Source organism: Gorilla gorilla, chromosome 8 (genome assembly GCF_029281585.2).
Source record: "Gorilla gorilla gorilla isolate KB3781 chromosome 8, NHGRI_mGorGor1-v2.1_pri, whole genome shotgun sequence".
Classification (NCBI taxonomy): domain Eukaryota; kingdom Metazoa; phylum Chordata; class Mammalia; order Primates; family Hominidae; genus Gorilla; species Gorilla gorilla.
Window position 1 is genome coordinate 55,274,433 of NC_073232.2, and position 26,727 is coordinate 55,301,159.

The window sequence follows — 26,727 nt, forward strand, 5'->3', positions numbered from 1 at the left end:
TTATTATTTTATACTTGTTTTTTGTTTGTTTTTTATTCTTTGGCTTCTTTATTAGATTACCTCTCTACTCTGTGCTATTCCATTTCCTCCCACTCCCAACTATTGGTCTGTGTGGTTCTTTGTTGTCCTCTTTCCTGGAAGGGTTGCAGTAAGAGCGGGGCTTTGGGTATTGTTACCAAAGTCAACATCAGCATCTATCCTGTGCCTATCACTGACCAGCCACGGGGGTGATTGTCATCCAACAGCCTAATATCTGAACCACCTCAGATGTGTATTTCTTCTACTCAAGTCAACGAACTCTGACATTCTCTATTTTTGTACTAGGAGACAGTGAATTGCTAGGGCTTTTGTTTCAAAAAATAGTATAAAATTGCTTAAACATAACGCCGCATTGATATTATTGGAAAATGCAAAGTACTGCATGATGGCAGAAAATGTTGACTTGCAAGAAATCACTGTGGTTTATTTATTGTCATGGTTATCTAACTTAATTTACCAAGCATAGCTCCCCTACTGTGTAGTTGTGCAATTGAACAGCTGAGGCCCACACAGTTACCCAAAATGACGAATTTCTATCCAACTAAAATAACAAAGAGCTGTAAAATACACATTTCCCCTGTGATACTGTAAGTTCTTCATGCTCAAATGCTTCATATCCCACCATTTCTGTGATTTTTCTGATTCGACTAGTTGGAAACCAAGGAAAGCCGAAAAACTTTGTAGACGACACGGAAGATTATTGTAAATATTTTCCATCTATAAGAGGAAAACTGTTCAACTCCGATTCTGGTCCCTGTTTTCTCTATCACTAAGTCTAAAGTTGGGGATTGAAATTACACACAGATAAATAGATTATTATAGAAGTTATCTTTGACCATTCAATTAACTTGTAAAGCTTGATGTCCATGAGACCACAGTTCCATATGTGAGGCACAGTCAGTTTGGTGAGAGAATGGGTTTCATTGGCACGGATTCATTTTCCAATCTGATAAATGAAAGGATGTGACTAATTGATAATGTGTTGATAGCCAGTCTTTAATGTTAGTAAAAGTTTACAATAGGAAGAGAAATATTATGTTCAGCACATGTTCAGTGTGAGATAAAAAATGGCATATAGGACCACTATATATATATACCACCATATATATATATATATATATATCACCATATATATATATATCACCATATATATATATATCGCCATATATATATATACACCACCATATATATATATACCACCATATATATATATACCACCATATATATATACCACCATATATATATACCACCATATATATATATACCACCATATATATAGTATATACTAAAAAGCACTGTGTGTGTGTATGTATATATATATATATACACTAAAAGTGGTGTATATATATATATATATATACACTAAAAGTGGTATATATATATATATATACACTAAAAGTGGTATATATATATATATACACTAAAAGTGGTATATATATATATACACTAAAAGTGGTGTATATATATATATATACACTAAAAGTGGTATATATATACTAAAAGTGGTGTATATATATATATACACACACACACATATATACTAAAAGTGGTATATATATATATATACACACACACATATATACTAAAAGTGGTATATATATATATATATATATATACTGAAAGTGGTATATATATATATATATATATATATATATACTGAAAGTGGTATATATATATATTAAAAGTGGTATATATATAGTGGTCCTATATATACTTCTCATATATATGTGTGTGTATATATACACACACGCATACACGCACACACCACTTTGTATATGACCACAAAGAAATATTAGAATATTAAAAAGACAAGTCTGTCTCAGTATTTCATTTTAGCCCTATCTTTTATTAATGTATGGTGTGCAATAACAAATCACAATAACCAGTGTATATTGAGTGATATAATATATTATGCTGAAGTTCTTTCATTGCACCATCTCATTTATTCTCACCTTAATGTTGTCTTTATTTTAAAGCTGCATTTTAAAGCAAAATCTGCCAAAGTTCACCCATCTAGTAAATGACAGAGCTGGGACTGGAAACCAGGCTAGAATATCCTTGTGTATGAATCAGTAATCATGGTAAACAAGAGATTGGTCAGGGGAAAATTTTGGTTGGAATAGAAGGAGAGAGAGTCCAGTATGTAAAATGTGATTTTGCTATTTTACTTGAAAATTGTAGATTTGTAGAATATCAGACACCCATACTTAAATATGAGTACAGCCTAATTATTGCTGTTCCTTTTTCTTTCAGAAATTTGATACTCAAAATTCACAAATGAGAGCTTCTCCACAATTTTACTTAATTCATAATTTCTTCACACATTTATAGACAATACACACTTCAAGCGTGTATGGTGCTAAATTACGTATTTTTGAAAAATTTTTAGGCCGGGCACGGTGGCTCCTGCCTGTAATTCCAGCACTTTGGGAGGCCGAGATGGGCAGATCACCTGTGGTCAGAAGTTCGAGACCAGCCTGACCAATATGGAGAAACCCCATCACTACTAAAAATACAAAATTAGCTGGGCGTGGTGGTGCATGCCTGTAATCCCAGCTACTTGGGAGGCTGAGGCAGGAGAATCACTTGAACCCAGGAGGCGGAGATTGCAGTGGGCCGAGATCATGCCACTGCACTCTAGCCTGGGCAACAAGAGCAAAATTCCATCTCAAAAAAAAAAAAAAAAAAAAAAAAGTTTTTATATGTTTTTTCCATTTTATCTTGAAATATTAAATTTAACTTTGTCTCAGTAATTTCACATTGTGTTTATGTAAGTTCAGTTACTTTGCCTTTCAATGACTTGCAGCTCCATATTTATTAGGTTTCTCCAACTTACGTATTCATAAACAGTCTATAAAATTTCCAAGGAATAAATCGAGTTTGTTTGCTTAAACTGTTTTCCTTTTTCTTTTATTACCTGTTCTTCTCTGAAAAAATAGTTTAAGTACATACTTCACATGATTTACTGGGAAATATTTTTTAGTTGAAAAGAATAGTATAAAATAATTGAATAATTTTTGCTCTTTAATTATAAAAAAAGAATGTATTTTAAATGTTACTTGTGAATATTTAGGTGAAAGATGTTCTCATAAAAGATTAATAGTGCCAGCCTGTGGCTAAATATGCCTCTATTAACAATTTTGATATTTAAATATCATAAACATAAACCTGTTTGCCAGTTTTTCAAAAACCTTCTGTAAAGAATGGAGACTTCTTTAAAAATCTGATACCTCCCACATCCTGCTAAAGATGTGTTCAGGATTAGGATATAAGCGTTGGTGGAATAATTTTATTATCAAAATGAAATGAAACTTCTAGAGTGGCAATATGGGGAGTGGAAGAGCAACTATATGTTAATGAATTGCTGCGTTGAAGCCTAAGCAGTGGCTACGTGATAATGTTTGAGTTTGCTCTTTTCTCCTATGAAAGTTTGTTCATTTTCTGTTTCATAATGGTAGTAAGCTGATAATGTATTAAATTGCCAAGTAATTGCATTTTGAGTCAGCCAATAAATTTTTAATCTTGAATGAATTGCATACATTTCCTGAGTTTCACTCTCCATATCTTCTTTTTAATAGCTTTATTGAGATATAATTTACATACCATACATTTGACTCATTTAAAATATACAATTGAGTGGTTTTTAGTATGTTTACAGAGTTGTGTCACCATCACTACTATCTAATTCCAGAGCTTTTTCATCCCCCAAAAAGAACACTACTCCTATTAGCAGGCATCCTCCATTACCCTGGAAACCCCTCCATTTCCCAGCCCTATAGGTGACTAGTGATGTATGTTTTTACTTTACACATTTGCTTATTGTGCAAATTTCACATAAGCAAAATCATACATTATGTGGTGTTTAGTTTCTGGCTTCCTTCACTTAGCATAATGTTTTCAAGTTTCATCCATGTTGTAGCATGCATCAGTATTTCATTCTTTTAATGGCTGAGTGATATTCCATTGAGATATATATATGTTGTTTATTCATCAGCTGAAGGACATTTCAGTTGTTTCTACTTTTTGCCCACCATGAATAATTACTGCTGGGAAGATTCATATACAAGTTTTGTGTGGACCTGTGTTTTCAGTTTTGGAGGGTATATATCTTAGAGTGGAATGGCTAGGTCAAATAGTAACTATATTTAACCTTTTGAGAGTCTTCCAGACTGTTTTCCAAAGCAGCTACACATTCCTACCAGCAGTGTATGAGGCTTCTTATATCATTACAATGGGAATAATAAAACCTATTTCACCATTGTTCTGAAGATTAAACAAGGCAAACATGTAAAGTGATTAGGGTGTTATTGGCATAGTGAGGGTTTAATAAACGTCTCTTTCTTTTCCTTGTCATTATTAGAAACACCTCTTATCCTGATCCAAAATCTTGAGCCACAGGACTGTAACTGAAGAGAAAGAAAATGAATCTACTGCCTCCTCCAAAGCTAGTCCTTCAGATACTAGAAGACAATTATGCCCTCTTTATCAAAGGCCCTACTTAAACCAGTTCAGTGATAATCTATTTTCTATACCCGTTTTTCATAAATAGACCCATGTGTTGTTTCTTACATAATTATAGAAGTGTTCAAGAGAAACGAAGAGAGTGAGTGGCAGGACCATGGTGTGATGCAAGAGGAAGAGCTCTTGGCTAGAATCTGCTCCCAACTCTCCAACTAACTGTGAATCATTGAATTGTTACTTAATGCCTCTATAAAATAAAGGCTCATGTGAGATGATCTCTAGGGTAGTTCCAGCTCTACTTAATATTTGGTTTCTACTATAGCCAGAAAAAGAGCTTAATTTCACAAATAGCTAGACTTTTCCCAATGAAATACCCTAACTCTTCATCCTAAGTCCTCTTTTTTTGAAAAAAAAAAAAGAAGAAAAAGAAAACTATTCCTTATAGGAATTCTTACACTGCTGTAAAGCATTCTGTCAAGTTTTACTATTGAGTTTATTTCGGAAATCATTTGAGAAGATGTCCCTGGCTTCTAACAAAGGGAAGAATCCTGCAATGTTTGGCCTCAGTGGCAGAGTGACCTAGCCTTTCAATATCCCTCTAGTCACACTTTCTTACTCGTTTCACTCTGGTTTAATTTCCTCCCAAAACTCTTCAAGAGGAATGTCTCTCCTTTCTTTTGAATTTTACAGTTTCCTGCCCTATGGATACAGACATGATGACTGATCAGGACTATATTTATTTTTGCTGGTCATTTAGATGTGGACTTATGTTATTCCAGGCAACTGAAAATCATACATATTGATCTGTAATTTTGTGCAATGTGCACGGGAATTTTTATAGTTGACATAGGATCTAAAAATTCCTACACAAGTCTCAGTAGTAAATGAAGAACTTCTCTCTCTTTTCTTTTCTTTTCTTTCTTTCTTTCTTTTTTTTTTTTTTTTTTTTTTTTTTTTTTTTTTTTTTTGGTGACTAGGTCTCACTCTGTCACCCAGGCTGGAGACTGGAGTGCAGTGGGGCAATCATGGCTCACTGCAGCCTCAAATTCTCAGATTCAGGTGATCCTCCCACCTCAGCCTCCTGAGTAGCTGGGACTACAGGCGTGTGTCACTAGGCCCAGCTAATTTTTGTGGGGACAGCTTTCACCATGTTGCCCAGGCTGGCCTCGAACTCCTGGGCTCAAGTGATCGCACCTGCCTCGTCCTCCCAAAGTGCCGAGATTACAGGTGTAAGCCACTGTGCTCGGACCAGGAACTTCTCATGAGAATCTGGTTTATCACAGAAACATAGTTAGAAAATAGAGTCCTGAAACATTTGCTTTGGAAGGCCTAAGGGTGTGGCTCATTGATTTCTAGATAATGAATGCGGCAGGCTAAGGAAATATTTTTATGAGCATTTTTTGATGCTTTAGGGTGACTTCGCATTTTTAATATCATGAGCATAGAATTAGTTCCACACATTGCACCTAATTAAAAGTGACATTTGTGTTATAATTTTGTTGTTGAATATTTGACATGAGGCACTTTGACAGTATATTGGGGGTTACCAAGTAGAGCTAAACATAATTTTTGAAAACTAGAAATAGAGCAAAAATATTCCATCTTCGTATGCTAAAGAAAACAATCAGAAACACTTTGACAAACAGTAGTTTCTCAGCACATTACGTCAGGGGTTCTCTGCATGTGGATCACTTTTAGTTAGGTAATGTTTAAGATGTTTTAGTTAGAGAGTGTTCTTATAGAGACAGCCTATCTCCCTGTCCACAGACAAGGCTTTGTGAATCTTTGACCAATTATGTCAGATATCTTGGAATAAATAGCAGGTTATTACTTTGTCTACTATTATCTGGTTTTCAGAAAAAATATTTTTTAGGAAAAAGATATGTGTTAATTTGAAGCATCACATTTTAAAGCAAAACATAAAAGTATTTATAGTTAAAAATATAAAGATGAGAAGAAAACCAATAATCTAATACATATAATTTTTCTTTCCTGAATAAATACTTAACATTTTTCTCACCTCTTGATTAGCTCTGTGATAGAAGTTGTTCTAATGAATGGCGACAACAGCACCGATTAGCACCCTTATCTCTGGCATTATTATCTCTCTGCAGACTTAGAGCTGTTTCTTCTTTACTATATATACCTATAGTACCCACATAGAAGGCACAAAGTTTCGTACAGTGTGGAGAGAAATCTCTGTGTGAAACAATGCTAATCTTTTCAGTGTTTCTGGACCATTTCATAGTTTTAGTGGATTACATTTCTTGGCAAAGAAGACAGCATTTTTAGCTCCTCAGCAGAGAGTTAAAAATGTCTTCTTGGTGGAATGTAGTCATCATTCCCCTTGGAGCATGATGTACAAAAAGCTCCCTTCCTCCACACACACAAAAAAATCTTTCTAGAGGAGAAAGAGTTCAGCTGATTTTGTTATATTTGTTCATGAAATTTAAGGCTCCAAAAAAAAGTAGAAATGAAAAGTGTTTGTAAAGAAAATCTATTATCTGTCTCAAAAAAAAAAAAATCTCCTGGAAAATTCTTTGGTTTGGGGTTGTTTTTTTTAGGCAAAAATTTTAATAATATGAAATCCAAGTAAGAGTTTTGAATTTTTTTATATGACAATGATGAAAATAACCAGCCTCCTGAAAGCTTTTGATTTGATTCCACTGTCCACATCTCTAAAATCTCTTTAGAAATCTGACACCTGTATTGGACAACTTAGTACAGATGATTCAAGATGAAGAATCAGTGAGTATTATGTTAAATATTTTTTACTAAAATCTTCTGTTTGTTGCCATTCTTACTGATTATTTCTACTGGATTAATGCTGAAATGCTTCGGGTTGTTTTTTTTTTAAGCAAGATTGTAAAATGTTCACCATTGAGAATAAAATGAAACAGTTATATCAGACTGTCCTTTGCAACAGGGCCGCTAACCTGATAGATCAGAGAATTTTAATGTATGTTCAATATGATCACTCTTGATATTCTTATGGAAAAGATGGGGAAATGCAAGGAAGAGAAATAATGGTAAATAGTTGAGTGATTTTACCCAAAGATGACAGGGAGCTTTACAAAAACATGCCAGAGGGTTCTGTCTTGGGCCTTGACCTAGCCACTGTTTTTGTCAGTGGCCAGGATAAAACAGACACAGTGCTGATCCCCTCAAATCTAGGCAGACGGAAGATATATTGACTGCCAAAAATACCATAACAAGATCTGAAAAAGTGGGTCAAAAGATGACTCTTAATAGGGATAAATGTAAGGTTTAAGAAAACTTATGGAACAAGTCCAAAAGAGGAAAGAAATTTCTTAGCTATAGAACCTAGGGAGGCTGGGTGTGGTGACTCACACCTGTAACCCCAGCACTTTGGGAGGCCAAGGTGCATGGATCACTTGAGCCCAGGACTTCCAGACCAGCTTGAAAAATGTGGTGAAACCCAGTCTCTACAAAAAATACAAAAATTAGTTGAACATGGTGGCACAAGCCTGTAGTCCCAGCTACTGGATAGACTGAGGTGGGAGGATCACCTGAGCCTGGGAGGTCAAGGCTGCAGTAAGCCATGATGGTGTCACTGAACTCCAGCCTGGGAGACAAAGTGGGACCCTGTCTCAAAGAATAAAAAATAAATAAAACTTTAAAAAAAGAACCTAGGGAAAGAAGATAGCAAAGAACAGAGATATGACAGAAATTCTTAGCTTTGGTTATACATTCTATGTGGGTACCTGGAGAGTTTTTAAGAAATTTCAATGCCTGGGCATCACTCCAGCCAATTAAGTTGGAATCTCGGGGGGTGAGGCCCAGGTACTGATACATTTAAATATCTCCCCACATGATATTATAGTGCGTCCTAAGTAGAAAACCACTGATTTTATTTTATGGATAGATTTATAAATCCAATAAAGAACTAACAGTACATGACTGCCCATCTCTTTAAAAAAAAAAAAAAAGCTAAATTTTTTGTTGATCTGATCACATTTAGAGAAATTTAGGGGAAAAAGGAAGTCTGTACAGGAAGAACAAGACTAAAATGGAGAAATGATTCAAAGTCTTAGAACTCTTTAAGAAATTGTAAATACTTAAACTCTTAATATAAACACATATATGGCAGTAAACATTTTCAAGGAACAGATCTTAGCATGCATGCTTTTACACTCAGGGTTATCAAAGAAAACTGGGATTACTGTTTGGGAATGTCTCCAAAAATATAGACTAGATTGTCTGTAGAGAATCAGAATATCACAGAGACTATCCTGTAAGAAATAGAGGCCTCATTAAAACGAGTCTTCTCCTTTTGGTAGTTTGGAGTTGGACACATTTATCAAACCTTTTTTTTTTTTTTTTTTTTTTTTTTAAACTTTGTCAACAGTTATCTAGAATATAGAACCCTGGCCTTCCAATCATGGAAAAGCACTGATTTCTGCCAGCTCTTGACCAAATCTTCCCATTTTGCCCCTCCTTATTAGCTAGTTTAGTAAATCTCTTCTTTCTTCTAGTTTCTCTCTCAAAGCACAAATTGCACATCCGTAAACCTGTACTTCCATTGTTCTTCTTCAGTCCCCTTGGGCACCCCACCCGCTGACTACCTCTTTCAGCATGTAAGCGGCATTGTACAGAACTTCCCCTTTCTTCCCGTCTTGTGGCAGGGAGGTATCCAGTGCTGACTTGGTGATTGCAGAAGAGGGATTAATGTGAGAAGAAGCTATTTTCATATCAATCTCTTTACTCTATCAGGGGTGAAATGTGTGAATTTATATTTGATTGTGTGATTTTCGACCTTGCCCAATCCGAGTTTGCAGGGGAGTCATTTCAAACACTTTTCCTGATACTAAGCCATTCAAATAATAGTTATATTGTCTTGTTATTAACTTGTCCTCAAGTCAGTGATTGCCTTTTCCTGAGGACGGTTTTGCTGCAATTTTTGATGGAATGTTAAAGTCAGAGCATACACCTAGACGAAGTCAGACAAAGTATGTCTTATGTATACAGATTCAATTTAAACAAATGCATTATTGGGCCCACCCTGGCCATCTTTATTTACCCTGCTTGTTGATGTGCCTATCTGTGCTTCATAACATGTTTGGATGTTCCTATCCATTACCAACAAATGTATGCACTGAAAATATCATTTTGATCCAATTATATGTAGGGTGACTATTTTAATAACTGTAAAGCATTACTTATTAAACTGCATTAGTTCTTCTAATCTTAATTATTATTATTTGGTAGTGTAAAGAAGTAGCATGGTAAATATAGCATTCACTGATTGTGGTTTAGGTTTGAAAAAAGAGTTTTTCTCTTCAGATCTAATACTGGAGAAAGGATGCTCTCCCCTTGAGAAAAAGGACCAGAAACCAGGGCCTTTATTTTAATGAAATATGAGCAGCCTGTGATAGGATGTGACGTGCTGAGAGAGAGCATATGATAAAGGCCAGTGTGGCCATTCAGGGTAGATTCACGCTTAGTTGAAAATGAACATGCATTTTGAGTTTTGTGACCTGTGCTTAAATTGCATCCCTGCTTCCAGCCAGTGTTTCACTAGAAGTCACTACTTTTCTGGGTGTTAGTGTCTTTCTCTGCAAAGTGAAATTATTTAACAGAATTACTCAAACCTCTCACTCAAAATCCTCTATGGTATTGTGAATTATAAAGTCATATCTCATGTATGCACAGTATTATGCCATAGATTTGTATTTTAATAAAATTCAGCAATAATTGAAGTGTCCATTCAAGCTTATAAATTTATGGTTCTGTCTGCATTGTGTTGTTAGTGTCTTTATGTGGAAAATATGAGAATAAAATGAATTCTTAGGACTATGGACAATAAGAACTCTGAGGTACAATTTTTTTGGTGGTAATACTTTCAAAATCCGGAGAACTAAGACACTTTCTCCTCAACTTAGATATTTCAGAATATTAGTGATGGTATAAATTTAACATAAATTCAGATATAAAATGACACAAAATAAATAATACATTGAGGTGAAATCAGAACAGGGCCCTCAGAACACCCTGAGAACACCAGCCAGTCTAATTTGAATGCCACTGGAGATACCTTGTTAGTTCTCCAAGAAATATTCAAGAGACTTAGGAAAAATGTATCTGTTTGGCTGACTCTGGCAATCATCTTTTTGTGCCTTAAATTTCTTATGTAACTTCCATACAAAGTTGTATTTTCTCCCCAAGTTTCTAATGATTCTTGCTTTCCTAAATACTGCCTTTCTGGCTTCTTCATCTGCTGAGTCATTGTATCTGCCTCTGGGAGACAGGTGGTTATTTCCCAAAGGGTTTGCTCCTGATGACAAGTGATTCCCTATATATTAGCAGCTTAGGTGTTTCTGCTGTTTGGCTTCTTTTTAGATAAATCACAGTTTTTGTGAAGGGAGTGTACAGCTAAGCTCAGGAATAGGGAATTTCATGTGGGTGTGCTCAAAGGAATTGGTGGTGTGTTCTAGGCTGGCTTTTGTCTTCATGTTTCAGATGTTAGAGGGCAAAGGTGAGAAAACCATTCTGCCATCTGCTTTTCTGAGCTGAGCTGTTCCAGCTTTCTCAGGCTTGTGTCTCATATGCTCGACTCTGCTTTTGAAGCTCTTGCCACCAGAGCTGTGGCATATTTCAGAGACACAAGGAAGTTTTACAAAGACCGATTGGAGACAGATGGCTTTCAGATAAAGGAAGCACTGAAAATATTGGCAAAGGAGATTGGCAAATGTCTAGGAGAGTGTGTGTAAGTTCCTAAAAACAGTAAATTACTAGGAGCCCATTGAAGGAACTCAGGGCTAGTGATCTGAGATGCCTTTGGTTCATTAAGGTCATATTCCAGAAAGAAGCTGCATTTTACTTGCTGGGTGAGAAAGACTGGGAAATCTTTATGGAAACAGTTTTAAAATCCACCAGGCATCATTAATTAAAGCTGACAAAAGAAGCAATCAGTCAGAAAGAGAAAAGACCTAGAATGATGCATCAGCATTGAAAGCAGATGATCTTAATAAAGTAGAAGAGGGTTCCAGGCAGTTGCAAAAAAATAGCTGAGTAAAGACTCTGAGGTAGTTATTTAACAAAGGTAGCAGCAACAGGTATCTGACAATGTCCAGAGTGCCTCACCACATCCATTATGTGATTGTCAGGTTGAAGTTCCTAGTTAGTACAGGAACCAGTGGCAGTGTCCTCGACCTGCCAGATCATACAGGGTTTTGAAGTGAGAAATATGGTGAATGAGACAGGTAGGTGTGCTGTTTATTACAGATGTGGGTGGCTTTCAGATAAAGGAAACATTGAAAATATGCTCAAAGCTTTTCACCCTCAGACCAAGAGACTTAACCTTTTACCTGTCACAGGAACACAATCTCAAATTGTTCTGTATATAACACGTCTATCCTTTGGAAACGGAATATTTTGTTCCTCGTAAACGGATTCTGTCAAGACACAGTTGAGTACTTTTCAGTTTAGGCTCTTGGATATGCACTATCACTCATTTTGATGTATTATATTTTATGGTACTTTTTAGTGCCCTAACTTTGTATTAAAAAACTCTCCCATATTTTACATAGAATAAATGTCATCAACATTTTCTGTTAGGAGCATTAAGGCCAATCTAATTCTCTTTTTTTAAAGGTGATGCATATTCATAAATTCCTTGATGTTTTAGGTCTGAATAACGTAAGTAAGGCTTCTCACTTTCACTACATTATTTGCAGACCCTCACGCATGACCCCATTGTCTTCACACAGGCGTAATTCCAATGAAATAATTGGGAGCCTCATGTAAATCTGGCTGATGTTAACAACTTTCTTCTGTTATTATTCCCTTAAACTATCCATTGCTATGTGGTAGATATTTTTACTTGAGCTTATTGTTTTCTGTTTCCCTTTCTCTCATCTAGTCATCCAAAACAATATTGCAAGTTCACAAGAAAAAGTAACCTCTGTTTTCATCTCTTCTGCTCCCAAAGGTCAGAACCAGTCTCTCTCTCCCTTGTGCTCTGGCTGAATTTTCTCAGTACTGCTGTTACTACGTATAACCATTGTATATGAGGTCATAATCAGCTGGTATTTGCCTGTTTCTTCCTCTAGATTATGAATGTCTTTGGGGTCTGGAGGGGTGCCTAATTATTACTTATCACAGTAACCTAAGGTGTACCAGACACATATTAGGACCCTCCCTAAGAGATGTTGGAATGTACCTTCCTGTAAATGGAATTATGGAGTACCTGGGCTGCTAGCAAATCTCATTTTCTTCAGTTACTTTGATGGCAATATCAGATTACTGTGGAAGAAGCTAGTTTCAAATGAAAGAACATGACAGGAGAGAGTACACTTTCATTTCCTAGTAACTTCCATCTGTACTTGCAGGATGCCGATTCAGAGATTTTTGTGCACAAAACATCACAACTTCCCTGGGCAATTTTTATGTATGGGAAATAATAACAGCCAACATTTTTTGTTCATGCTATGTGCTAGATAGCTGAAGGCACTTTCCATCCTTACCCCTTTTTATTCCTCACAATAACCCTATGAAAAAGATTGTATATTATTCTACATATTAGAATAGAAAGAGACAGGTTAACTAACCCAAGAACATTTGTGAAATGGCACAACAGACCCGTGATTGTGCCTGTTCCTGATTCAGGCCACGTCTTCTCTCTACTCTACTACACTACCGCCCACTGCATTTCACTGATTCGCTCTCAGACTTAAATGGTTTCTGGCAGGATATACCAGACTAGGAATAGTGAGGACCCAAGGATAAGGCAGACATGAAGGAGGGGTTGTTTGCTTTAATAAGCAGAGCCTAGAATCTTCGAGAATATTCTCTCAAAGGAAATCAGGAGGCCCTAACTCTAACTCTTTTCCTGTCATTTTCACCTTCCCCATGAGGCTCCATCCTTTCATGTTCCTCTTCCAATACTCTAAGGAGACACTGATGACCATTTTATCCTATGACTTAAAGGGCGACATGAAGGGTGAATCCCCTTTTTTGGTTCCATTAACACAACAGAGACCACTGGAACTTGCTAAATACCAAGGGAGAGCAAAAGGGATATAAACACAATTTTAGAACATATTAGCAATCTATTCTATAAATTCCAGGCTTCTGTTCTACCTGACTTCATCGTCTGCCAGAACTGGCAGAGCCTTTATCTTCTCCTCATTTCCTTCAACATCCATACATTAGCACAGTGATCCTAATGGTTTTCTCCATTATGAGGGCAACTTTTACTTACTTAGTAAGAGACAACATTTATTGTTCATAGGAATTTGTAGGCCCCTTTCAATTACCATACCCATCATTTCTACCCATTCCTGGTATCCACAGTTTAGCTCTAACTTTGCACATGTTTAGCTTCTTTCTATTGAGAAGGTGATGTATTATTGCCCTCTGCCCAGGAGCTCCTTCTGAGTATGACAAACCATGGTTAAAGTCAAGGTAGAGAGACTTAAGGCTGTCTTACAGGCCCAACTTCCTAAGAAATATGCCCCTTCCTTAGATTGACTCCAGGAATGGAGACCCACCAATGTTTGACCTTTTGGCCAGAAGACTAGAAAAGTCCCAACTATAGTTGATAGTTGAAGACTCGGGCAGGCAACTAAGCACATGGCCCAGGCTCAAGGGAGAGAGGAGCAGTAAGAAGAATCCTATTCAGTGTTAGAGAGCAGTCAAACAATAAATTAAGGTTAACCAGACCTAGCAGCAGGAAGCAAAAATCTAGTGTTGGAGATTGCGATTTGGAAGTCAGGTGGCAATCCCCAAGTAGGCTTTCATAAGCCAGGACTTGAGTCTTAGAGGAACTTGGGTACAGGACCAAAGGAAGACTAGCAGCTAAGACTGAGTTGATTTTGGCTGATGAGGATCAAGAATGAATGGTGCTACAGCCTGCTATGGGACCATCCTATTGATGATCACAGTGCCTCAAATGTAGGGAATTATTAGGATACAGTTAGAAGACATCATCAAAATTCCAATTGGCAGTTGCAGTCTCATTCGTTATTCTAGCGTCATTGCTGGTTAGTTCAGTTAGGCGAATAGTGTCAGGACAGGGTGTGTTTCCTCCCTCTGTGGGATCAGGGTAGGAGGGAGGTAGTTTGAAAAACCATTGATTGGTGTTGTAATATAATTTTCTTACTCATGGGGAAAATAGGCCCATTGTTTTTACAGTGTAAATTATAGAAACTAATGCTTGATGAGATATTTTTGACTAATGATAGGAAATAGAGTGATTCATTCCAAGAAAGTGAGTGACTCAATCTCCTAGGGAAGATGCGCTGTTTCCCCAAAGGGGGCGCTGGCAGCTTGACTCCTGACTGGATTTTTTTGCCAGCTCTCACAGGCATTTTACTTCCCTGGTTAGATGCAGGATAAGAAGGATGTCCTCTCAGAAGAAAACCCCACGGCAGGTATCTTCCACTAATTGGGAGGACAGTTGATTCAGGCCGTTTAATATAGGTGGACCTCCAAATTCTGTCACATGTGTGACATTTATTTTAAAAATGACATGCTGAATTAAATCAGCTACGGAGACCTGGCTTTCTCTGCCTAGGGTGCTTATAATATAGATTCACCTTTGGTCACACAGAACTTGGTTGGATAGATTGAAGAGGGAACTGTTTAATAATCTCATTGTACATACCTTCACCCATATCATCGCATCTCCCAAGGGGAGTGACTCTTGAAGTTAGAGTGGAAGGACTGATTCTCTGAAGACCTGAGAAGGATTTATTCTTAGACGAATAGCCGAGACTGAGTTGACATCGGCTGATAAGGGCCAAAAATGGTCAAAGCCTCCTATAGGGTTAGCCTATGAATGGGATCACAGTGCCTCAAATGTAGAGAATTTGAAATATATACAACGATGAGACAGGCACATAATTAAAATTATAGTCACCTCTTTGACTAAAATCAATGTAATTTCTGAGTGTGATGTAGACAAATGATTTATATTTATAGGCAAAGTAAAGGAAACATTTTAAACTATTTAAACAATGAACATATAATGGTTTTAAGGTGACCAATTATAAACTGTTGAAAACTGCAATGAAATATAAAATGTTAGTACATTGAAGGCCCCTAGTGCATTATTATTTGTTGCTGCTTAAGTTGCTTTGTGCATACTTTGAATAAAGATTTTCATTACCTATATTTAGTTGAAGAATATCTTGACATAGGAGGGTGAAAAATTGAGAACCGTTATTCTTTGAAATTAGTCATCTGTATTAATCGGGAATGTTTCAGTATTCTGCAAACAAAAAGAAAATATGCAGTGCTGAGACAAATGTTATTATCTATAATGCCTAGTTTGAAATTTTGGAGTAAATTAAAAGCAACCTTATTATTCTCACTAACTAATTTTGTAGTGGGTAAATTTGGTAGTGAAATTGGATTTTGTAAAATATTTTTCATAACCAGAAACCTCTTTTTTTCTGTTTTATGCATTGGAGTTTCTTATTAAGATCTTGTGTGAAAGTTGTTATGCTTCTTTAAAAACATTTTAACAGCAAAACTTCAAATGTTTGGGCACACCACACCAAAGAATGCTACTTATTTACTTATTGCCACATGTTACAGAAATGGAGTTTTTACAATAATGTCCAACATTTTCATATTTAAGAATGTGATCTTACTTTCCCCCTGCTCAATTTGAGTGATAAAAAACTATTTGAGAACTTAGTTGCAGTGCTATATAAGGTTTCACTATGTTAACTTCAGATTATTTTGAGACTGAATTTTTCCAGTAATAACCCATTCAATTAGCGCTTCAAGCCCAGAAAGCTTATTTGTGAACTCGAACAACTTCAAGTCAGGAGATAAATTATTTTATCTTTGATTTGCAGGTAGAGTCAAACTGAACAGCAGAACCCTTTTGTGTATGTAATAAAAACGTCATCCCAGGATGTCCTACTTCAGGCAGAGCCAAAGGGTGGCCTATTTTTGTCCTGGTGCTTTGAATGGGACTTCTCTTTGGCAGGGGGCATCCTGTAAACTGACCGTCCTGGCCTTCTTCCCTATTGTAAAGGAAGTGCTCTTCCTGTCCTTATCAATGTTGGGGTTACAATTTCACAGGGCTCTAAAGCCGCCGGGAGACACAGGAGAGATTCTAAGAGGCTGGGCTGGCATTAATAGAAACTGAAGGCAGGAGCCTGAGGGCAGTCGGTGGATAGGAAAAAAGAAGGAGAAAAGTGTCATCCTAGATTGTGCTTTACTTCTACTGATTTTCTGTGGATTGTGCTTTTTCTCCCTCTCTCATTTTCCAGTGTATACAGAACAGTACATTTTAATGTCGAGGAAGACAGAACGACGTTATCAAAAGACACAGTTCTTGAGAAGTTTCTACTCCAAGTCAACATAACAGTTCAGCACCTATAATCCAACTCTTATAATTTAGTAGATGAACAAAAATGTAAAGGAAGCATCCAGTTCCTTGTGAATTTAAATCTACACTTTCAAAAGGGAAGGGAAGAAAATGGTAGACAAGAATGGCTTTAAAAAGGCCTAATTTGCATATAGGAAAAAATATGCCAGCTGTTTGATTCATTGTTTAACTTAAAATGTTGAGAAACCTATAAACCAGTCATATTTCATCTGGCTGTAAATTTATATTTCATTTATTTTCAGTTTCTAGTTACCAACAGTAACCAAATTTTAGTAAGTCATATGGGAGTTATAATGGGAATATCTAGAATGATTGCTAATATTTAGGCATAAAATTTGAAAAATGATGTTATGACTTCAGAAACAATCACAATTGGGGATTTCTATTTAACACACACTCTGTGTGTGTGTGTATGTCTGTCTGTGTGTTTCTGTGTGTTTAGAGAGAGAGGCTGTTTCCTATCGGTTTGGTCTAGTGTCAAAAAAAGGTCCATTTTCAGTCGGAGTATAGAAGAAAACAAAGAAAAAAGAAACGAGGAGTTTAACTTCTCAGACATTTATTCAGCCATTTTTTCATGTGTATCTTCTAGATCCCACCTGAATCCCAAGATCATTACTGTTTAGCTTTGAAGCCTCTAAGACATGGAGGATTTTGTAGTCACACACATGCACAGATACATTTGGGACACATTTTAATTTTCTTTGAGAACAGAACACCACGAAGACTATTTAAATGGCTGAAAAATGTATTTAAATTCAACAAAGTATTCTTAACTTGAAGGAGTTAGAGCAGATTTTGGAAGTAGGTCATAGAATTTTCTTCTCCAGAAAGCATCTGTGCAGAGTGGTGAAAGAGGGTGAAAAGAGCCCCCGGTCTGTGCTGGCACTTGCCAGCAGTGTGCAATTCAGTCCTCGAAGCTACTTTGTAGATTGCATGTTATTATTGATTCCTTATGCAGGATTAAATGGGCTGAGAGGTTAAGCAACTTGCCCAGGCTTTCATAGCTAGTAAATCCTGGAACTGAGATTCAAATTCAAGTCTCTGTTTCTAAAGATTGTGTTCTTTCCACTCCACTGTGCAACTTCCCCTAGAGATCATTTTCATAAATTTAGTTTTCTTTAAAACTACAAATTGGACTTGCAGAGTTTCTTTCAGCCCCTGCTGCAATGTGAAGCAGAGAAGATGTCTGACTGATTTGGTCAGCAGTGCCTGGGCATCACAGGAAGTGTGCTGGGATGATTGGTGTCCAGGTATATGTGATGGCATTCTTCTCTAAAAGCTATGAGCACCTGCATAGCTTGAATTCAGTTTGTGTGGAACTTTCCAGTAGTTACAGAACAAACAAGCCTTCCCAGCACAACTAATGAAAGGAGAAATCAAATGAGAAGTAAGAGACACCCAAATCTGCAGGAAAACCTGCAAACAATTTAAATCAAAGGTGAACTTTTGGAAATATTATTTTAAAAATGTAAAAACTCACATAATTGGATGGAGCTTGAATTTCTGAGTATCTTTATAAAGTTTGGAAGCTCTTCATATGAGAAGATTCTCTTTCTGAACTGCAGTTGGCATTCCTTACTCTGGTGATATTAAGAAGATTTATTATGAGGGTTCCCCCTCCTTTTAAGGCAATCGAAGGGGAGGAAGATGGGTTCTCTAAGGTTCCTCTTTAGTTCACTGAAGATAGGGTATCAATAATACTAAAAGGGTATGGCCAGGCACAGTGGCTCAGTGCAGAGGCTGAGGTGGGAGCAGCCATTCTTGCCTCCTGCTAGAACCTCATCCCAAAGGAACAACCCTGGTTGCTATGAAGAAACCACAATAGAAGCAACTCTTGTGCTGAGGGTGCACATAGCTGTGGTGGTTACGCTGAAATCAATAAGGGCACAGCCCTGGCAGCATGAATAGCCAAGAAACAGTTCCTTGAAATTTGTACCTGGAGAAAGAATGGCAAAAAGAATTCCAGAGCTGATCAGTCCACTCTGCTGGTTTGCACTGTGTGCACCGCTAGAGGCTGGATGTCTCCTTTCTTACCCCTAGGGTCATGGGGATGTCTAGAAATGTAAAGATAACATTTTCAGTGAATTTACAGAAACATATTATTCCATTTTATTCCCCCCAGAAGGCGAAGTACTTCAGCAGAGTTTATAGAGCAAGACAGAGCGAATGTGCCTCACACCCATGTGCTGGTGAGACTCCACTCTGTTTCTAGAAGTAACCTTGCCGCAGGTCCTCCAGGGTATGTTCAGTGTCCTTGAAGACAGTGGAAACCCTTGGTATACACTTGTCAAATCCTTCAGTGGTGGCAAAAATCACTCAGTTCCTCAAGTGACTTTTCTCTCTCAGGCTAGGCCTAAGGGTAGCTCCACACACACCCGCAGAGCGTGAGCCGTGAGAACAAACAGCCCAAAGACAACCACATTTGGAGCTGCCCAGAGGCCCAGCACTACCATAATGCCAGCTAGTCCTTGGGCCCCAGCTGACTGCCCTGGTCTGGGTTCTTTATAAACACATTCATGGGTATAGGCAGTTGGGAATGTTGAGGAAAAGACAAAAAAGTCTGATTCTGTGTTCTGGGTAGGAAGTGAAGCTTACATTTTGCTTCTCCCTAGCATGAAGCAGCCTAATGTAGCTTCTACACTTTTCCTGGATCCCCATGTGTTCTTCAAAAGGCAAGGCCATGTGAAATAAGTTGAGCACTAGACCAGCTGCCAGAAGACTTGAGTTCCAGCTCCGGCCTCACCAAATTCTAGGCCAGTGGTTTTGAAAGGGTAACTTCATCTCTCTGAAGCCTCAATTTCATGCTCATCTCTTTTTAAAGGCTGTATGAGTTTCCAAGGGTTGCCATAGCAAATGACTACAAACTGGGTGGCTTAAACAACAGAAATGTGTTCTTACAGGCTTCTGGAGGCCAGAAGTCTGAAACAAAGGTATGTGCAAGGGTGGTTCCTTGTGGAGATTCTGAGGGCGACTCTCTTTCATGCCTCTCCTCCAGCTTCCGGCGTGGCTGGTGATCCTCGGTGTTCCTTGGCTTGCAGATGCATCACTCCAGTCTCTGCCTTCACCTTCCTCCCGTGCCTCTCCCTCTGTGTCTCCGAGTCTCTCCTTTTCTGTCTCTTGTTAGGACACATGTCATTGGATTCAGGGTCCACCCTAATCCAGGATAATCTCTTCTCAAGATCCTTACCTTAATTACATCTGCAAAGACCCTTATTCCAAATAAAGTCACATTCTGAGGTTCCCAAGTGGACAGATCTTTTGGAGGGCCAGTATTTAACCCACTGCAGGAGTGCCTACTGCATAGGTCTGTACTAGGAAAAAGTGAGAAAATGCACGTTAAGTGTTCTGTGAAATATGAAGTGCTACATTTTTCTTGTTACTTTCCAACTCAGTGGCTTTGGTAAATTTCTTGTTTTCCTCTCCTATTCCTGATTCCATTTTCATTATGATGTGATCCTAAGCCATCTTTCTAGATTCATTTCCTGTTTTATCCTCTAAGGCATCTTATACTCCAGCCCAAAGAACTTACTCTTTTTTTGATTCATCATGCATTTTCATCCCTCTTAATTTTTTTCACTCATTCTTCTACTTTACTGTAAGTTCTCTTTCCTCTCCTACTTATCTCTCCAGGCTGGGCTGCTAGCCCACTTCTTTGGCTAACTATGCTTCTTCCTGTAAGTTGAAATTTTTCCAGGGGTGTGCTAGAGCTAGCTCATACTCTCTAGAAAGAGCTGATTGCTGATTGTTAAATATTCAGTAATACTTTTGGCAGCTCGAAATCAGCCATGATGGGAGTATTTACATCGTGGAAAGTGGCAAACACCGCAAATCAGAGCTTGTTCATTCTCTCTCTATATTTTTCTTAAGACAGGGCCTCCCGCTGTCACCCAGGCTAGCTGGAGTGCGGTGGTGTAATCCCAACTCACTGCAGCCTCCAACTCCTGGGCTCAAGTGATCCTCCTGCCTCAGCCTCTCAAGTAGCTGGAACTACAGGCACTTCACCATGACCAGCTAATTTTTTATTTTTTGTAGATATGGGGTCTCACTATGTTCCCCAGGCTGGTCTGGAACTTCTGGGCTCAAGCAATTCTTCTGCCTTGGCCTCCCAAAGTCTAGGATTATAAGCATGAGTCACCGTGCCCAGCCTCTCTATCTTTTTCTCTCTCTTTTCTTTCTCTTTTCCTCTTTTTTCTTTCCATCGCACCACTAAATTTTTTGGTTCTCTAGACTTTTAGAGCATTTTATGTTTACCTCTATTTTAACATTTTAACCATCTGTTACTTAGTTGTGTAAACAGCCATCACTTGTGCTAGATTTTGAGTCCCTTGAGGCCAAAGGAATATTCTGTATTCTGGAAAATATATGGAGTTGTCTTATTTCTCAGAGCACCTAATCCATAAAAGGCTCTCAGTAAATAGATTAGGGTAAATAATTGAAGAGAGTCATGCCAATGCACATTTACTGAGCCTCCTCTGTCCATCAACTCTGTGAAAGCAGGTATGATTATTGGGCCCTTTTATGGAAAATAACTGAGGTTTAGAAAGGTGAGTATCTTGTCCAAAGTCACACAGCTAATAGGTGGACCCCAGGAATCTGAGCCTGTACCCTAAATTCTTAAGTACAATCTGAATATTTTTTAATGGTACTATGTGAATACTTTTTAATGAGATGAAATTTCCTATCCCAGACTGACCTCTGCCATCCAACTGAGTAGCCACTGGCTACATATGGCTACTGAACACTTGAAATATGGCTAGCCTGAATTGTGAAGTGCAAAACACATACCAGATTTCAAACATTTGTTATGCAAAAAAGGATGTTTAAATATTGAAATGTTGAAATAATAATAATTTGGATATATTGGGCTAAATAATATCTATTAATAAAATTTATTTTTTGTATTTTAATGTGGGTACTAGAAAATGTATGGGTTACATATGTGGCTGGCATTATATTTTCATAGAAATATAGACTACTGTCTCCTAGGACCTGGAACTCTCCTCTAGCCACCTTGTTACTATACTAGCATTTATATGTCCAGAGAGAGACCCATGCTTATTTTAGCATAGGGCCAAGGCATGTTCATTCAGAGACTATTTCACATGTTTCTAACCTCCTCTGAAATTTGCCTCTTGGTCATTTTACTGACCCTTTGAGATGAGACATTTGTTATGAATGAAGAGATAAAGGTCAGTGCTTCAGTCAAATTGGCATCCTGTGAAAAGGTCGGGCATCCAGGGATTCATGGGACAGGGTTGGAGCCATTGGCCAAAGTTTTATCTCTGAATAATCTGTGAATATCGGTTACAGTAACTCTTGTGTTTGCTCAGTTGGAGAGGAGCCACAGCTCAAAAGAAGGTATCTCAAAGGAATTAGTAATCAATTCCTCTCTTCCTTTAGGACAGGAATCTGCTTCCAGCAAACACAAAATAAGCCATGCTAGAATCCTGCTGTTCTTCCCAACTGGCTAGGTTGAGGTCATGGAGTTGGTTGGGGAGTCGCTCTAAACTGATGAGTAGAGAAAATGCACGAAGCAGGTAACTAAGACTTAGCCATTCTATCCTAGCAGGTTATCGCAGGAGGCAAGTAGTAAAAGAAGAGGAACAATTTGTGTAAATAGGTCAACTAACTGTCTTAGAAAACAGAAAATGGAGCACCAATAAATGTCAGTAAAATGCATCTAACCAGCCTCCCTGCTTTTCTGTTCCTCTGCCAGGGGAGTTCTCACATGTTCCGATCTGAGTCAGAAGGAAAGACAGGATGTGAGAACCCTAATTTTCCTGACTTTCTAATGAAGAAATAAATTCTGAAAATGTTATGATGACATTTTATTTTTCTCCAGAGTGCTGTAGTTTCATATAATTATTTTGGCTTTTCTTCAGTGCTCGGAGTCTCTCTGATTGCCGATTCCCAGAAATATAATGAATCTCCCCAATTCTGCAGTCGTAGAACATAGACATTAGCGCGCAGGCTGTGGTCATTATGGCCATCTCTGATTGCAGTTGCAGAATGCTGCAGACTTTCCCTGCCTGTTCTTCTCTGGATTCTCAGGTGTACGAAAGTGAGTCTCATCTAAGCTGCTATGTTGTGAATGAATGGGCTTTGCAAAGGATGTCAGAAAGGATTCCGTCTGGCAGGGGGAGCCTATCTGCCCCTCCTTCATTAATAGAGCACAATCATTTTAAGGATCCCTATATTTGTGAATGTCATTCCTTTAAGGGGAACAAAACCATAAGATTTTAGAGAAGGAAAAGATTCTTAAAATTATCTGCCACAACCCGTTAATTTTTAGGTAAGTGACACAGCAAGGTTAAGTCACTCAAGGAGGGTTGCGTATCTAGGCCTGCCAACCGCTACTCCAGGCTTCTTTCCACCATATCAGGCCATCCCATTTCAGTAAACAACTTCCAAGTCCCTCATTTCATTCACAGGAATAAGGTAGAGGGCAAGAGACTAGTTTTGTATAAAGGTCAGGAATAAATGTCGTTTTTGACATTCAGTAGGAAAATCTTGGCATGGTGCATTTTGCCCAGGGAACACCCCTTCTCACAGTGACTTTGGAATTCCCTTGTTGTTTGCTTCCCCCCCCCCCCCCCCACATGCAGACAATCATTTATTTCAGTTAATGTCAATGACAAGAACTGAGATGCTTTTGCTACTGGAGTAGCACAGACCCCCTCCTTTTAACCAGAAAACAAAGAAACAAACAAACAAAAACTTTAGTGTCCTTCAATAAGTAAGCTTTTGAGGGAAGAATTACCCTGTCTAGCAGTCTTAGAAATGGTTCTATTTTTGCCTTTCCTGAACCATCACCATCCTTCTCAACACCCTCAGTTGGATACTTTATCTCTACTCTCCATTTGTCCTGATACCCCTTTGTCACAGGCTGTGATGTTTTTAGAATGCTTGAAAATGAAATTCCTCATTTTTCTTATGGGGTTTCTTCTTCCTCTCTGAGGGAAGCCCTCTAGTCTTTGAACACACAAGTCACCCCCTTCCCTGAAATGGAAGCAAATATGCACAGATGCCTGGGATGTGGCCGTGTGGCATTTGGCAGAGCAGTTGGCACTAGGAGAGTGCTCAGTCTCTCACTCCCCTGGTATTTCCTGTCACTTGTGGAACTTGTTTCCTAATACCTTCGCTAACCCATGAAGGTCTGTATTTTAAGCAGACACTTCCTGCTTCCGTAGTACTTCTTACATACAAGACCCAGAGTAATCTGTGGATCAAATGCAATGATTAAATATCAAAGTAAGCTCATCTTAAGTGGTGCTTCACTTCCAGGTACTTGTTGGGGTGCCATTGTATTATTTTTTTCAAAGGCATTTTCATTGGTTATGGTAGTTTTGGGTGAGACCATTTGTCTTGATAATATAAAAATATATTGTAGTATCCTAGCCTCTTTCGCACAGATAAACCTCCAAATAAACTTTTTAAGTTGGAGCTCCTTTGAAAGCAACCTTGGCATTGCTATTTGGAAAAATGGTATCAAGCTTCAGAGCCTGTACATGTTATCTGCCCTTGGCTGTATGGAAAAGCTCAAAAGAACAAATAAGGAGAGAGATAAAAAGGAGTAAAATATTTTGTTTGGATAAAGCTCTGTCACTGAATGTCTTTGAACCCAAAGAAGACACCAGAAAGTCTCCAAACCTCTAATTCATCTGTAAACTGGGAACTCATGCTAAATCATGCTGACTGTAGGAATAAAAAGATGAAGAGGAAGGGGGAGCTCACTAGGAATATCAGGCACTACCCAGAATTAGTGCCAGTTGATCCCTGGTCAAGGTGCATAGGCCTTGGAGAAGAGTAAATTCGCAGGGCATAATGGACCATGCTCTGAGATGCAATTTTCTTAAACTTAGTTGGCTCTGGATGAGTGCATTCCAATGTGACGGAGGAGGTATTTGCTTCCTGGGAAGGTTTTCTTTCACAACAGGCAAGAAAAATTGCTCTTTAAAATATACCTCTTCATGGTTGAGAAAGACAAAATCCTCCATGGCTTAAAATTCTAAATGGCTAGACATCATCAAAAGTACCCCGGCATCAACGCATCAAGGCACCAGATTTGCTGTGATTTCAAGCTGGGTATTTAAAGCAGGTCACAAATTGCTTTCTGCTTTCCCTTCCTTTTGCTCCTCTGAACAAACAGGTTGTAATTTTAAGAGCAGCACTAATGGAGAAAAATGTTGATGACAAATGCCAGTGGTTACATTGGGCAGACATAAAACACAGCTTTCTATATTTTTATGTTCTTTTTCATATTCTGTGATCGTCTGAGAAAGCCTTTGTCTACTTTCATTGTCTGTATTTTTGTCATTGATTGACATGCTGGTAACAGGCCTGGGAAACAAGATACAATTCTGCAGCAGCCCCTTCAAAAATTTCCCTGATGACCTGGCCTGGCCAAAAAGCTTAAGAACTGTGGTGCACTGTTTATGTTACCATTCTGACTGGGAGTTACCCAGAAATTCTTGTTTAAAACTGTTATTGCAGTTATTTAGGGAATTTTGTTGGCTGGTAATGTGTGAAACCTGCCTTTGATAGAGAGACTTGTACAAATATAAATGGTGTTTATATCTGAATTTCAGCGCTCCTTTTTTTTTTTTTAGTAGAAGATATACCAGACAAACTAAAGATTGACTAATCCTGGAGCCCTGATTTTTTTTTTAAATCACTGTTGTCAGTTTAATAACTATTTACTGTGATCCAAGTATATGCCAAGAGCTTTTGTTTGTTTGTTTGCTTGTTTGTTTGTTTTTTGGCACAGGGTCTTGCTCTTTTGCCCAAGCTGGAGTGCAGTAGTGTCATCTCGGCTCACTGCAACCTCTGCCTCCTGGGTTCAAACAATCCCCCCATCTTAGCCTCCCAAGTAGCTGGGACTACAGGCGTGCACCACCATGCCTGGCTATTTTTTGTATATTTTTGTAGAGATGGGATTTTGTCATGTTGCCCAGGCTGGTATCAAACTCCTGAGCTCAAGCATAGGCATGAGCCACTGTACCAGGCCAAGAACTGTTTTATCGTTTTTTAAAACATAGTTTCAATAATTAGTTTTCTTGTAATCTAGAATATTGCATTAATTTTTGTGCCTTCAGAATTACTCCAAAATCGTTTATTAAAGAATAAAACTATCTCTCAAAACACTAATGACTTTCTCTTACATTACTTTTACTTTTACAGCTATATAATTGTGATGTTAGCAGAAGGAGTTCATTTTTAAAACAATTAAAATGCGAGAAAAAAAGTTTTACCAACCTCAGAATTGTGCTGAATTCAACAGGAGTAGCTACAAAATTGTAACCAAAAACATAGAAAATTAGAAGGCCCTTCAGACACTTCATAAATACCCACAACTCTTACCATGTATTCACAATTCAAAACTGTACGTTAAATTAAGCATACTAAAGAAAAAAGGAATGTTTTCTTAGCAATTTAAGAACTTGCTTAAAAAGTAAAAAAGATCAACTACTCCCTCTAGTGACAAAAATTAGCCACAAGATGAAATTCAGTTAAAATTCCAAACACTGTGGAGATGGAAAGCCTTGTATTTTAGATGAAAGGATTTATGGCTGGAATTAAAAGAAATTAAAATGCAGAAAAGTGGGTGAATGGAGAACATTTACTTTTTGTTTTTAAGTGTTAATAGCCACTTTTTGTCCAGTCTGTTTCTCCTTTCATTAGTCTTTATATATATATATATATATACACACCCACACACACACACGTATGTTATATATACATATAATGTTTTACATATTATATATGTTATATATACACATATATGTTATATATTTTTTTCAGGAGGATTATATCATGTGAATGAGTTCAAATGTACAAGCTTGGAGATTGATTTGGAATCG

The 26,727-nt window shown here is 37.8% G+C and overlaps 1 protein-coding gene and 1 long non-coding RNA gene across 5 annotated transcripts in view; one reads left to right on the forward strand and one right to left on the reverse strand.

Moving 5' to 3' along the window:
* Positions 1-12,490, reverse strand: part of LOC134759209 (uncharacterized) — a 35,727-nt gene extending 23,237 nt beyond the window's left edge. Inside the window, exons 1-2 of the long non-coding RNA XR_010135207.1 lie at positions 12,423-12,490; positions 11,829-11,915 (exon numbers count right to left, since the gene is read on the reverse strand). This is a non-coding gene — a long non-coding RNA (uncharacterized lncRNA). The remainder of the gene's footprint in view (positions 1-11,828; positions 11,916-12,422) is intronic.
* The window catches only part of ANK3 (ankyrin 3), a 704,894-nt gene that overhangs the window by 263,158 nt on the left and 415,009 nt on the right, over positions 1-26,727 (forward strand). The window lies entirely within an intron of this gene.